Source organism: Anabrus simplex, chromosome 2 (genome assembly GCF_040414725.1).
Source record: "Anabrus simplex isolate iqAnaSimp1 chromosome 2, ASM4041472v1, whole genome shotgun sequence".
NCBI lineage: Eukaryota > Metazoa > Arthropoda > Insecta > Orthoptera > Tettigoniidae > Anabrus > Anabrus simplex.
In genome coordinates, this window is record NC_090266.1 from 252,284,821 (window position 1) to 252,298,430 (window position 13,610).

Genomic DNA, 13,610 nt, shown 5'->3' on the forward strand with positions numbered 1-13,610 from the left:
TTGAGGGGTCACCTGACAGTTTAATACATGGCTACACCTACAGATGGAGTATAACTTCGATTTGACATACCCTGAGTAGCTAAGGTCTCAAGGTATGCTGTACGACCATTGCACTCCCATGTAGCAAATTAACTTTCACATAGCAGACGTTACAAAACTTGTTCCCCTAAATTTTTTGAACTGTGTATTACGTCAGTAATTTATAATTATGTACAACAGTGGAATATCTGCAACTAAAATGTCAACGTTTTGAACTCCAACATATGTATAGGTTCCCATTTACGAAATAAAGTTTTCTATTATTATTGTTATTATTATTATTATTATTATTATTATTATTACTATTAAATATCAGACAATGAACTGGCAATCTGTCTTAAGCAGTCTCAGATTTATCCCTACCCATAACGGTATTGCCCTCGACTCGCCTACCTGCGTAAGTGACAAATCAAACATGGTTAGGGACCGCTATCTGGGGTAACAAATTAATGTGTGAAGTTAATTTTAAAACAGACATAAATTCTACATTAAATATTGCACTGAATTTATCAGTAGAGGCTTCATTATATATTATCTTTTTAAATCATCCAGACCGGCGAGTTGGTCGTGTGATTAGGGGCGCGCAGCTGTGAGCTTGCATCCGGGAGACAATGGGTTCGAAACTCTCTGTCGGCACCCCTGAAGATGATTTTCCGTGGTTTCCATTTTCACAACACGCAAATGCTGGGGCTGTACCTTAATTAAGGCCACGGCCGCTTCCTTCCCATTCCTAGGCCTTTCCTATCCCATCGTCGCCATAAGACCTATCTGAGTCGGTGCGACGTAAAGCCCGTAGCAAGAAGAAGAACACCTACAGATGGAGTATAACTTCGATTTGACATACCCTGAGTAGCTAAGGTCTCAAGGTATGCTGTACGACCATTGAACTCCCATGTAGCAAATTAACTTTCACATAGCAGACGTTACAAAACTTGTTCCCCTAAATTTTTTGAACTGTGTATTACGTCAGTAATTTATAATTATGTACAACAGTGGAATATCTGCAACTAAAATGTCGACGTTTTGAAATCCAACATATGTACAGGTTCCCATTTACGAAATAAAGTTTTCTATTATTATTGTTATTATTATTATTATTATTATTATTATTATTATGACTATTAAATATCAGACAATGAACTGGCAATCTGTCTTAAGCAGTCTCAGATTTATCCCTACCCATAACGGTATTGCCCTCGACTCGCCTACCTGCGTAAGTGACAAATCAAACATGGTTAGGGACCGCTATCTGGGGTAACAAATTAATGTGTGAAGTTAATTTTAAAACAGACATAAATTCTACATTAAATATTGCACTGAATTTATCAGTAGAGGCTTCATTATATATTATCTTTTTAAATCATCCAGACCGGCGAGTTGGTCGTGTGATTAGGGGCGCGCAGCTGTGAGCTTGCATCCGGGAGACAATGGGTTCGAAACTCTCTGTCGGCACCCCTGAAGATGATTTTCCGTGGTTTTCCATTTTCACAACAGGCAAATGCTGGGGCTGTACCTTAATTAAGGCCACGGTCACTTCCTTCCCACTCCTAGGCCTTTCCTATCCCATCGTCGCCGTAAGACCTTCGGTGTGACGTGAAGCAAATTGTAAAAGAAATAAAATCATATTAATGAGAAGAAGAAGTATGCGCGACGTCACGCAGGACCTTGAAGGGAATGAACGAAATGAAACAAACTCTTTTCTCCCTGTATGGTTTTTTTAATAATGCTGTTAAGTTCTGATTTATGTTTCGTTCAGCATGGCGTATCGCAGAAACTGTCCTTGCATTATCGCAATATAAATTGAGTTGAGACCTCGTAAACACGTCGTACGTTCTGAAACAGTAGCTGGGAGCCAAATAACGCGTGCAACTCACGTCTACTTATCGACTGGAGACAGTAAACTTCATTTGTCTTAGGTGGGACGTATATTTGGCACCTGGTACCCCGTGGGGATTAGAAGAAAGAATGTAATGAAATACTGCTTCATTCACTCCTCCACAGGCTTTATTATTTCGCCCAACCGCATATGCGTTTGGTACTGGTGCTGTCAGCTCCTCAGCACATGTCTGAGAGGCGTGGCACAAAGAATTCGATCCCTATCTGCTTTCACAGGTTCCTATCTCTAACTTATGGCACACTCATTTTCCGATTGTTTAAAGACTTGCCTTCGTGCCTAATGACGCTACAAGAACTCAGATGTTCCTGATTAGACCATCTTAGCTAAGGAGTCGTGAATTGATGCAGAGTTGAAAATAAATCAGCCATGGAAACATGGCTGTTTATAGACCTTGCGTCGCACGTTACGCCTCTGTAGCCTTTATCCTTTTCGAGAGAGTGTTTTCATGCAGTGAGAATGAAAACACAGCGGCTGCGTGTAGGTACTGCCGGTATTTGCGTGTGTGCCGCCAGCATTCTGTGACCTGTTATATGCTCAGGGTAAATTGTCCGTTACAAATAACAATAATAATAATTCACTTATATACTTGCAATCTCCTAAATGGGGAAACATAGTGCACTAAGCGTGTGACCTAATGTACACAACACCGGGCGAGTTGGCCGTGCGGTTAGAGGCACGCGGCTGTGAGCTTGCATCCTAGAGAGAGTGGCTTCGAGTCCCACTGTCGGCAGCCCTGAAGATGGTTTTCCGTAGTTTCCCATTTTCATACCAGTCAAATGCTGAGGCTGTGCGGCCGCTTCCTTCCAACTCCTAGGCCTTTCCTATCCCATCGTCGCCATAAGACCTGTCGGTGACGGTGCGACGTAAAGCCACTAGCAAACGAAAAAAAATGTTCACAACAGTAAGAACGGAATCCTATATCCGAAACGAATGTTCATGCAAATCTTAAATTAGCATATTTAACCACTTTTAATACACACAATCACAAAATATTCTTTAAATAAATATACAGCCACTGAGGAGTGAGCGTATGGTATTTTGTAAGTTCCTCGCAGGCACACCTTTTCCAGTAAACAAAAATTCTGCAGATATAATATTTGTTGTGTTTATGGATAGGGTTTCTATGTAAGCGGAATGTGAAGATTTTGATAGTTAAAATGAACTATTAAATGCGCTGAACATGCAGTGTTATGCGCTCATTCTTCTTTGAGCGACTATACAAGGGTTGTAAATAAAGTACTACCGGGCGAGTTGGCCGTGCGGTCAGGGCGCGCGGCTGTGAGCTTGCATCCGTGAGATAGTGGGTTCGAATGCCACTGTCGGCAGCTCTGAAGATGGCTTTCCGTGATTTCCCATTTTCACACCAGGCAAATGCTGGGGCTGTACCTTAATTAAGGCCACGGCCGCTTCCTTCCAAATCCTAGGCCTTTCTTATCCCATCGCCGCCATAAGACTTATGTGTGTCGGTGCGACGTCAAGCTACTAGCAAATTGACAGAACGCAATATGTAATGAACTAACAAGTACAACTGCATTACATTCCTTCAGCGTAGTCAGCCGCAAATGTCAAATATCGGGAAGCCGTTGGGGACCGTAGGCAAGGCGTTCTCTGTTGATGACAGCGACAGATCGCCCTACTACAAGGAGTACAGATGACAGGTCAGGAAATCCACGGCCTCGGAGTGCTTCATAAGGACTCATATCTGCTGATTACGAAGGGCGTTTCAAGACCTCCCAATGCCACCGTTGCAATAAGAGCTTGACATTATTTGCAACATGACAACGATAGAGCGATCATTTCGAAATAAATGTGGATGTTTGAGCCGCATAGACGGACGCGGCAAGCCACAGGCTTCACGTAGTCCTCGATAACATTCAGATGCGTTTTTTCCACGGACAACCTCGATTTTAATCCACGAACGCTCAGCACCTCTTGAAAACACACTTTAGAGCGGTAAAATCGACACTCTTCACTTCAACGCCACAGAGCTACTACACTCCCAACAGGATGCCCGCCAAATGCACACTACACGTGACAACAGCGCCACCTGACCGCTCCCATATACTGTTCGCGCATGCCCGATCTCCTGCGAGCGCCACTACGTTATTTATAGCCTTCGTATATTGAAGCATTCCGTACCAAAACGTAATGAAATAAAAAAAAAACAATTAAATTAAATGTAATTTCTCTTGTTCCAATGATAATACAATCATGAGAACACACCTGCCTTAAAACATTAAATATTCAGAAGGTATCATACACATTTTTTTACAAATTGCTTTACGTCGCACCGACACAGGATAGGTCGTATGGCGACGATGGGATAAGAAAGGACTAGGGTGGGAAGGAAGCGGCCATGGCCTTAGTCAACGTACAGCCCCAGCATTTGCCTGGTGTGAAAATGGGAAACCGCGGAAAACCATATTCAGGGCTGCTGACAGTGGGGTTCGAACTCACTATCTCCCAGATGCAAGCTCACAGTTGCGCGCCCCTAACCGCACGGTCAATGTACATCTTGGAGAGCGACAAATACTATAATATGTCGCTAGTGGCAAACGTTGAACACTGTTCGAGCAGCTGTCCCATATGTTTACCATTGGCAGTTTAATATAAGCGAGGCATCCTGCGAGATTTCCAACTACCGATATACGACATTTGCTTTCTTTCTTCCCATTTTAAATTACCACACAGCAGGTGTTTCACCGGACTAAGTGGCTCAGACGGTTGAGGCGCTTGCCTTCTGACCCCAACTTGGCAGGTTCGATCCTGGCTCAGTCCGGTGGAATTTGAAGGTGCTCAGTTACGTCAGCCTCGTGTCGGTAGATTTACTGGCACATAAAAGCACTCCTACAGGATAAATTTCCGGCACCTCGGCGTTTCTGAAAACAGCCAAAAATGTTGTTAGTGAGACCTAAAAACAATAACATTAAAAATATTAACAGGTGGTAACGACTGCAGCCCGACTAAAGGTTGCTGTACTACGTATAACGAAGCAGCAGGTCAATGTTTACCTCAACGAATCAACAAGCTATCGTTCGAAAGGCCACTTCCTTACCATGTAAACGAAATGACTAGGCCTCTCAGAATTACTTAAGTCCCTTCTTAAGTATTCAGGTTTTACTCTTCTAATCTAGAATGCTTTTACTGGCATTATACCGGTATGCACATCCTATTACGACCCTTTGCCATTATGTATTTACGGTTTCCTATAGTAGTATTGGCAAACACCAAAATAATACCGGTATTTTTCTCGTGGTTTTTTTTTTCGTGGAAAAACGGTCTCTGAATTCGAGATATGATGGGTTCTAAGCCCACTGTCGGATGCCTTGAAGAAGGTTTTACTTGTTTTCTCATTTTCACGCTAGATAAATGCTGGGGCTTTACCTTAATCACGGTCCCATTCATTTCCTTTCCAGCTGTAGCCATGTGCTGTCCCATCCGCGCCGTAAGACCTGTCTGGGTCAGTGTGACGTACAACTAATAAAAGAACAACACTGCTCACCGTCCAGTCGTAATGTTCATGAAATCTGCACCCTCTTTGTCATTCCCACAGGCACCCATTGCATATTAATCGCATATTGAGAGTTAGAAAACAAAGACATTGATCCCGTGTACCATTTATTTAAATTCTGCCCGTTGAAGGACTGAATGACAAAATGCCTTTTCCATTATCAACGCGACGTGCTTAATGCAGTGGTTTGACTGCCGGCTTTCCACTAGGATGGTCAAAATTCAACTTCCAGTTTCTAGTTTCAAATTTTCACCTGAAAAATCACCTTTAAACCTCTCACTCTAAACTGAAAACTACGGTAGTTCTGATGATTCCAAGAAACCGAGATAACCTGAAAGTAAACAACAATTTAATTCATATAATACAAGTAATAAGAATAAGAATAAGAAGAATCGTATGGCCTCGCATATTGTGTGATAACGCCAATTAGGTTGCCTGCATGTTGGTTTCAACGTTCCATTTTACTCCACGAGATGGCAGAGAAAGTGGAACTCCATCGGACGACCTATAACTGAATTATTTCATGATTTTTTTTCAGACAAACCAAAGATCTTTTAAATGTAAACATCATACCAAAATGTGTGCTGATTGAAACGTTCTCCGTCCTTCAAACATCCAACTTAATCTGCCGGGTATGGAACTACGATCTTGCTATCCGGAGTACGACGATCTACCGCTGATCCACAGAGCGATCCAATAAATACTGTAAACGTTTACAAACAAAACATTCAGGTCGTAATCTGCATTAAGAGTGACGCTACATAAATTACGGAAACCTGTGGAGTACTACCACTGCCACGAATATCTTTGTTTCTTTGTTGTTGTAATCCGACATTGTTTATTCGTCTTTGTTCCATCTCAAATGCACTTACTTGTATTTCTTGAAAACAAGTGTGTTTGTGTTAATTAGTTAATTATTTCTGAGGCAAAAATTCACAACAAGAATAAATATCTCATGGTACAAACTTTCCATTGCAACCAGTGTCTGGGGATATTCCACGATCTTCGTCAAATTTGAGGTAATAAACCCATGGCACTACAGCCCTTGAAGGGCATTGGCCTATCAAGCGACCGTTACTCAGCCCGAAGGCCTGAAGATTACGAGGTGACGTATGGTCAGCACGACGAGTCCTCTCGGCCGTATTCTTGGCTTTCTAGACCGGAAAATTTGAAGTCTATTGCAGTGCTTTAGAAATATTGAAGAAATGTTGCCTGAATTATACATTTTCAGTAAATTTTAAGCAGGCTCCACTTAAATGTCAGAGAGAACTGATAAGGTTTCAATGTAACACAGCATTGAAAAATAGGTATTACAATATTCCAGGCGACCTCCTTGCATTTTATAAGGGTAAAAGCAAGTCATACGTCCTATGTTGCGTTGGAATAAGGGTTACGCTTTCATTTTGCCTTAAAATGTTTCCCTGAAATCACTAATTGTATGTTGAAATAAGAGAGATGTCAGAATTCGTCCTAAATGCAGGACAAAAGACAGTTTCATGTTTAAATTATTTAAAGGGTAATGTTCGTCATTCTTGAATTCTTTCTATGTCTCATTGAATGGGACGTCCATACACTTCACTCCTCTCCGTTTCTTTCCTACTCTCTCTCTCTCAAACGCTCTCAGTCCTGATAGCCTGAGACTGTAATGGGCCAAGTACGGAAAATGCACATTTGGAACGACTACGACGAACAAGTTTTCATGAAGGGGAGGGGTGGGCCACCTAGAGGGTAACGCCCTCTCTCTCTGCCCAGGTGAGACAGGGGGTTGAGGAAGATTTGTGGAAGAAATGAGGTGGGTGAAAGTGGAGTTGAGGAATTCGAGGTGGATGTGGGAGGTCAGCAGCCTCTTGGCTAAGTTTGTTTTTATTGTATGGTTGGTTGGTTGGTTGGAACATAAAATATTGTTGAAAGAATTTAGGAGATTTTACATGAAAGTTACATTATTTACATGATTTTAATAACAGAAAATGTTGTTGGTTATAATAACGGAAAAATATTTGATATAAATATACCAGCACAGTTTGTCATTTATACATATATTATTTATTGTTACTTTCTCTGTTTTTATTTTTTAATAATTTTAATTCCTTTCTCACTTTTTGCTGGTCTGGTTAATAAGCATTTTTACATAATGCATACTTATTTTATGAACTTTTAAAAATAATTACATGACACGAAATTAAAGAAGTAAAGAATAGCAAGAAATAGATTATCCTTCTGGATAGCGAAGGACGATTAGTAATTGCCGATGACGTGTTGAGAGGCTTTCTTCCCCAACCACTGATCCGTTTGTTGACTGGACGCCTAAATGTTCACTGATGAGAAGATTTAGAAATGGGGATGGGGATGGGGATGAGGGATAAGGTTCAGACAAGAGTTTACAAAGGGGTAAAGCTGAAGTGAGTATCTAGAACCGAATGTGAAGTTTGAAAGTGGACATTGAGGGTTTGTTTTGTGGCAGCCTGTAGGTGTGTTAGGACGAGGAGAAGGTGGTGGGGGTGCATATTGTAAAGGGCGATATTGAAAAATCGAATTAAATCCTCAACGGTTGGAGATGGGAAAAGAGAGCGACTAGGATCGGTTTGTAAATCAACAGTGCGGATGGGTATGACGAGTTCGGGAGGAGGTGTGGGACGAGTTTTTCATCTGCGAGCGTAGGTCGGGTGTGCTTCTCCACAGGAATTCCGTCCGCAACTCGACACTCTTTGGTGGTGTATGGGTTGTATATTAGACATCTTTCGCAGCGATTGGATTTCGGTGGGAGGGTACGTGAAGATTCAACTTTGTAGTGGCGGAAGTAGATGGACTCATCAGTAGTTAAGGCCCGGTCGAGATCTTCGGTGGGAGGCAGTAGAATTCTCACCATGTATGCTGGGCTGTGTCGCGTTCCGAATTCGGAATGCTTTCCTAGCTGAGATACCTCCAGTGTTTAGTTCGGTGACGATCTACTCCTCGGTGATGGCTGAATCCACAGCACGTACCATACATTTGAACAGGTTGTGCGTGGATGGCAAGAGTGGAGTCTTTGAGCGCTGGTTTTGATAGGAACTTGAAGGGATCAGCGGCACACAGTTGTGCTGCTCTGATTGGGAGAGTGAGATTTTGGGCGATGGGATCTCCAATTAACTTGAAGATAACACCGTTGGCGGATGGTTGTGTGTCTGCAATCTCTTCTCGGCGCATATTAAACTTGAGGAGGGTGGAAGGGATGTTGCATGGGGAGCGGAATTCCTGTGTTGTATTTTCAAGGAGATAGACGTGGGTTCCAGTTGGTGGGATCTGGAGAGACCATGAATTGTTGACAGGATGGCGGGCTCCTAAGACTGAAACTGATTCGCTGTTGGGAGGGAGGTTCAGGTGCAGTTGCGAGTTGGAGTTCGATCGAGATTCACCTGTTGAGTACCTGTCAGACTGACCGCCAAGCGCCAGATGGATTATACATCTTCTGAAGGGATGATCGAGATGGTTCTTTTATACTCTAGTTTGTTGCCGTCCCAAGTTGGAGACAGAACCAAGGGAAGGAATCTCGCCTGATATTTGGGATCGGCGAAGGAGGACATGATGGCTGCGTAGTAGGCTACGGCGGAGGTGTCGAGGGCGGCTAACGCAATAGGTGTAGTCGTTGCAGTGGTGGTGCTGGTGACTGCGTAGTGATACATGACGACTCAAGAAGTCAAATTCACTGCTCTGCACTATTCTAGGTGGAGACCTCTGGTGGACAAGTCGGAAGCATGGACTGACCTCTCAGCGAGCTTGGAACAGGAGATAGTACTTGCTGAACTAGTAGGACGAGTCCTGAGGTGAAACCTCAATTCGAGAACCATTCAGTCCACCTTTCTAGACACTTTTAAGCGACTATAGATCGCCGTATTAGATTATGGTGTGCGGATGCCGACGGACGTACAGAACCATGCAGTAGTATAAACTGTCGCTAGAGTCGCTGTAGTCGAGGAAGGGTGACTTGAAATGAACTGCCGTAGCTAATAAGCTCATCTGAAGAAACGTTTGGTGGGTTATAGGAAGTTTTCCTCTGATAGGTTTTCTCCACTTAAATAGTCCAGAGAATTGTGAGATGTGAAAGTAGGCATGTACGAAATGTGTTCAAATATTTTGACAGGATACGAATGGTGTGTAAAGAGTTATTTACATATTCTATATGATAAATCGAAGTGAGAAGATGGACAAATTATCACTTACCATGGAGGAATTAAGATATAAAAAAGTAATATGAATAATGTTGTCTTTGGAAGTCAATGAACAAAGATAAAGAATCAAACGAACGTGTTACACCTCATGTCGGCGTGTGGCCATCTAAGCAGCGTCTAGTAAATACCATACGGGCGCTGAAAATGGTTTCTGGTGATATGTTTTCATGTTCTTAGAAGTTGAATGTGGTAACTAATTACAGTATCTTAAATTTCCACTTTCCGTATCAGTTTGAAAGATAAACACAAAAGAAGTTCGACACATGTGAAATAAAAGTACAGAATTCGCTCTTTTAAAACACCTTAATAATAATAATAATAATAATAATAATAATAATAATAATAATAATAATAATAATAATAATAATAATAATAATAATAATTTTATTTGCTTTACGCCTCACTAACTCCTTTTACGGTCTTCGGAGACGCCGAGGTGCCGGAATTTAGTCCCCCAGGAGTTCTTTTACGTGCCAGTAAATCTACCGACACGAGGCTGTTCTACTTGAGCACCTTCAAATAGCACAGGACTGAGCCAGAATCGAACCTGCCAAGATGGGTTTAGAAGGCCAGCGTCTTAACCGTCTGAGCCACTCAGCCCGGCTAAAACAACTTAAATGACTGACTACTATCAATTAAAATTTTTTTCTCAGTTACATAAGTGGTCAAACACTACGTTGTATTATATGACGTGAGTTTCCGTCATTACTTGAGAACAAAATGCACCGTGAACCTAATAATTTATTGAACTCCCTTGTTTGCTATAGGAAACATTCTGATCATAATCTGTTTCAAGAAACCGGTATTATGAGCCATTACTTTATGTGTGTTAAATGAAGACCGTTATAAAGTATGTGAGCTAATAATTAGTTTGGCTTATACGGTGAGTTGCCAAATGCAAGGTACAGCAGTCACAGCAGGGTGCAGTCGTAGGTGAACACTACAAATGGGCACGCGTAAAACAGGCAGGTTTTAGTTTGTGATCTTGACTGCTTGTTACAAGGAGGGAAAGAAATCTGTGTGACATGTACTATAACTATTTCAAATTACTCACAATTAATTGACCGAGCTGTGAGAAGATAAAACAAGGATCCGTGGGAGTTACACATTTCTTGCAATCGTCTCCAAGAAAATGTATTTATTTATTTATTTATTTATTTATTTATTCGCGAAGCACAAGATACAGCTACACTGAGCAAATTTCACTTGCACTGTCAACAGACTATTTAACAAACGTAAACGTTCATAATAAAATATAACAAACATAACAAAATATAACAAGATCAGGTACACAGCCTACTAGTAACAACTGTCCAAATCGAAAACCATGAGAATATCCATGTTCATAGCCAAGTCGTCGTGGGTCAAGATGACGGTATAATTCCTTCACATCAACTTACCCTTAAGAGACTATTTATACCCCTCTTGAATATGCTTTTACTTGATGCTATATCAAGCTCTTGTCTCCTATTAATATTGTTAAAGAGTGTTAGGAGGCGGATTATGAAAGATCGTTGAAGTATTGAGTGCTGAGTGTGGGGAATGCGGAGAAGGTCTTTGGTTCTGGTGGAGCGGGAAGGAACACGGAGAGAGAAGAGTGAGGCAAGATGTTCCGAGCGGTAATGCCTATTTCAGATCCCGTGGAGGAAACTCAGGTCAGCTACCTGTCGCCTGATGTGCAGCGGTGACATATTAATTGCCATTAATACCTGCTGCGTAGACAGATTTCTGAGCTTGGGGTTTCTGTTACTTACAGTTGCAGCAAAGAAGGACACTGCTCAGTCTAACTGCTTAGTATTGGAGGGGGAGGCTGTTGTCCAAATCGGAGAACAGTAGTTTAAGAGAGGTTGAATGATCGTGAGGAAGAAATGACGAAGAGCAATGGGGTCAGAAATGTCTGTGAAGCGATAGAGAATGCCTAGTAATTTCATAGCCTTGGTTGTATATGTTTCTATGTGGGTCTTATATTGTAATTTTGTATCGAATATTACACCTAGGTCACGCTGTTGCGTAACTACGGTAATGTGATGCCGGTAGAGGAGATTTACGTAGCGGATTGCGAAAGATCGTGGAAATATTGAGTGCTGAGTGTGGGGAATGTGGAGAAGGTCTTTGGTTCTGGTGGAGCGGTGATTGGTCATGTGGCTGCATTTTTGTGGATTGGGGAAGTACTGCTTAGACTGTCTAAAACGAAGTATAATGATTTTGTATATTTCCCGCCCCTTTAACTACTGTCGACTGTAAGTGAAAATGAACTTTGTCCTGGAAATTGATTATCACCTTGCTTCCAAATATATATGAATGGTTATCTACCATTTAAACACACCTCAATACAAACCAAATCTCCGTGGATTCAATGACGCAGCTTGATCATAGAAGGCGAGAAATTAACCGATTATTCTATGTAGCCAGTCTATGAGACTTAAGGTTTATAAATAAAAAGTAAACAGGCAGCCTTACAGATCAATCGAAATAAATTCTTCAAGAACATAGTATTGTATTCATAGTATTTGCAACTTGCTTTGGATAACCTTTTAAACTGTAAGAGACATTGCTTAAACATGAAACAAGTGTGGCTGCCAGGAGCTATGTGATGTGGAAAATGGGACTGTGGTGGGGGTTGGGGTGGGACATGTGTTTCTGCCAGTCACTGTGAAGAACAGCCTCGTATAATACTACTCTGTGATTGGATATGTGGACCTAGTATCCGACATTCAATGCGACGGCGGATTTATGCATGTGTTAATGCTATCGGAGGGCATTTTAAAAATGTCAAATAACAAAGAGTTTTATGTGTAGGGGGTGGATGGTGTTGAAATGCCATTTTTCTGACGCCATTGCATTAGAACGTTGCTCAATAGTGGCGAAATTCATTCTGCGATATAACGAAAGAAAACAACGCGTTTTTATTTTGTATTCTTTTGAAATTTTTGCCGACTTGGGAGGATCCATCAATATTTCATTTTTCAGGATGTTTTCAGGTCATTATATAACATTTTCGAGAATTTTCAGATAATTTTCAAATACAAATATAAGCATGCATCCCTTATTGTCAGACACATAAATATATCCACGAGTGACAATATACAATATATAATACATTTTTCTTACATATAAAATCACTATCAGTCACAACTGATCTGCATTCAGGGCAGTCGCCCAGGTGACGGATTCCCTTTTTATTGTTTTCCTAGCCTTTTCTTAAATGATTTCAGAGAAATTGGAAATTTATTGAACATCTCCCTTGGTAAGTTATTCCAGTCCCTAACTCCCCTTCCTATAAACGAATATTTTCCCCATTTTGTCTTATTGAATTCCAACTTTATCTTCATATTGTGATCTTTCCTACTTTTAAAGACACCACTCAAACTTATTCATCTACTAATGTATTCCACGCCATCTCTCCACTGACAGCTCGAAACGTACTAATTAATCGAGCAGTTCGTCTCCTTTCTCCCAAGTCTTCCCAGCCCAAACTTTGCAACATTTTCGTAAAGCTACTCTTTTGTCGGAAATCACCCAGAACAAATCGAGCTGCTTTTCTTTGGATTTTTCCAGTTCTTGTATAAAGTACAGCAATCCTCGTGAGGGTCCCATACACTGGAACCATACTCTAGTTGGGGGTTTTCCAGAGACTTGTATGCCCTCTCCTTTACATCCTTACTGACCCCCTAAAATACACTCATAACAACGTGCAGAGATCTGTACCCTTTGTTTACAATTCCGTTTATGTGATAAACCTAATGGAACATCTCGCTGGGTAAGGTATTCCACCGGGCGAGTTGGCCGTGCGGTTAGGGGCGCGTGGCTGTGAGCATGCATCCGGGAGATAGTGAGTTCTAACCCCACTGTCGGCAGCCCTGAAAATGGTTTTCCGTGGTTTCCCATTTTCACACCAGGAAAATGCTGGGGCTGTACCTTAATTAAGGCTATGGTCGCTTCCTTCCCACTATAGGCC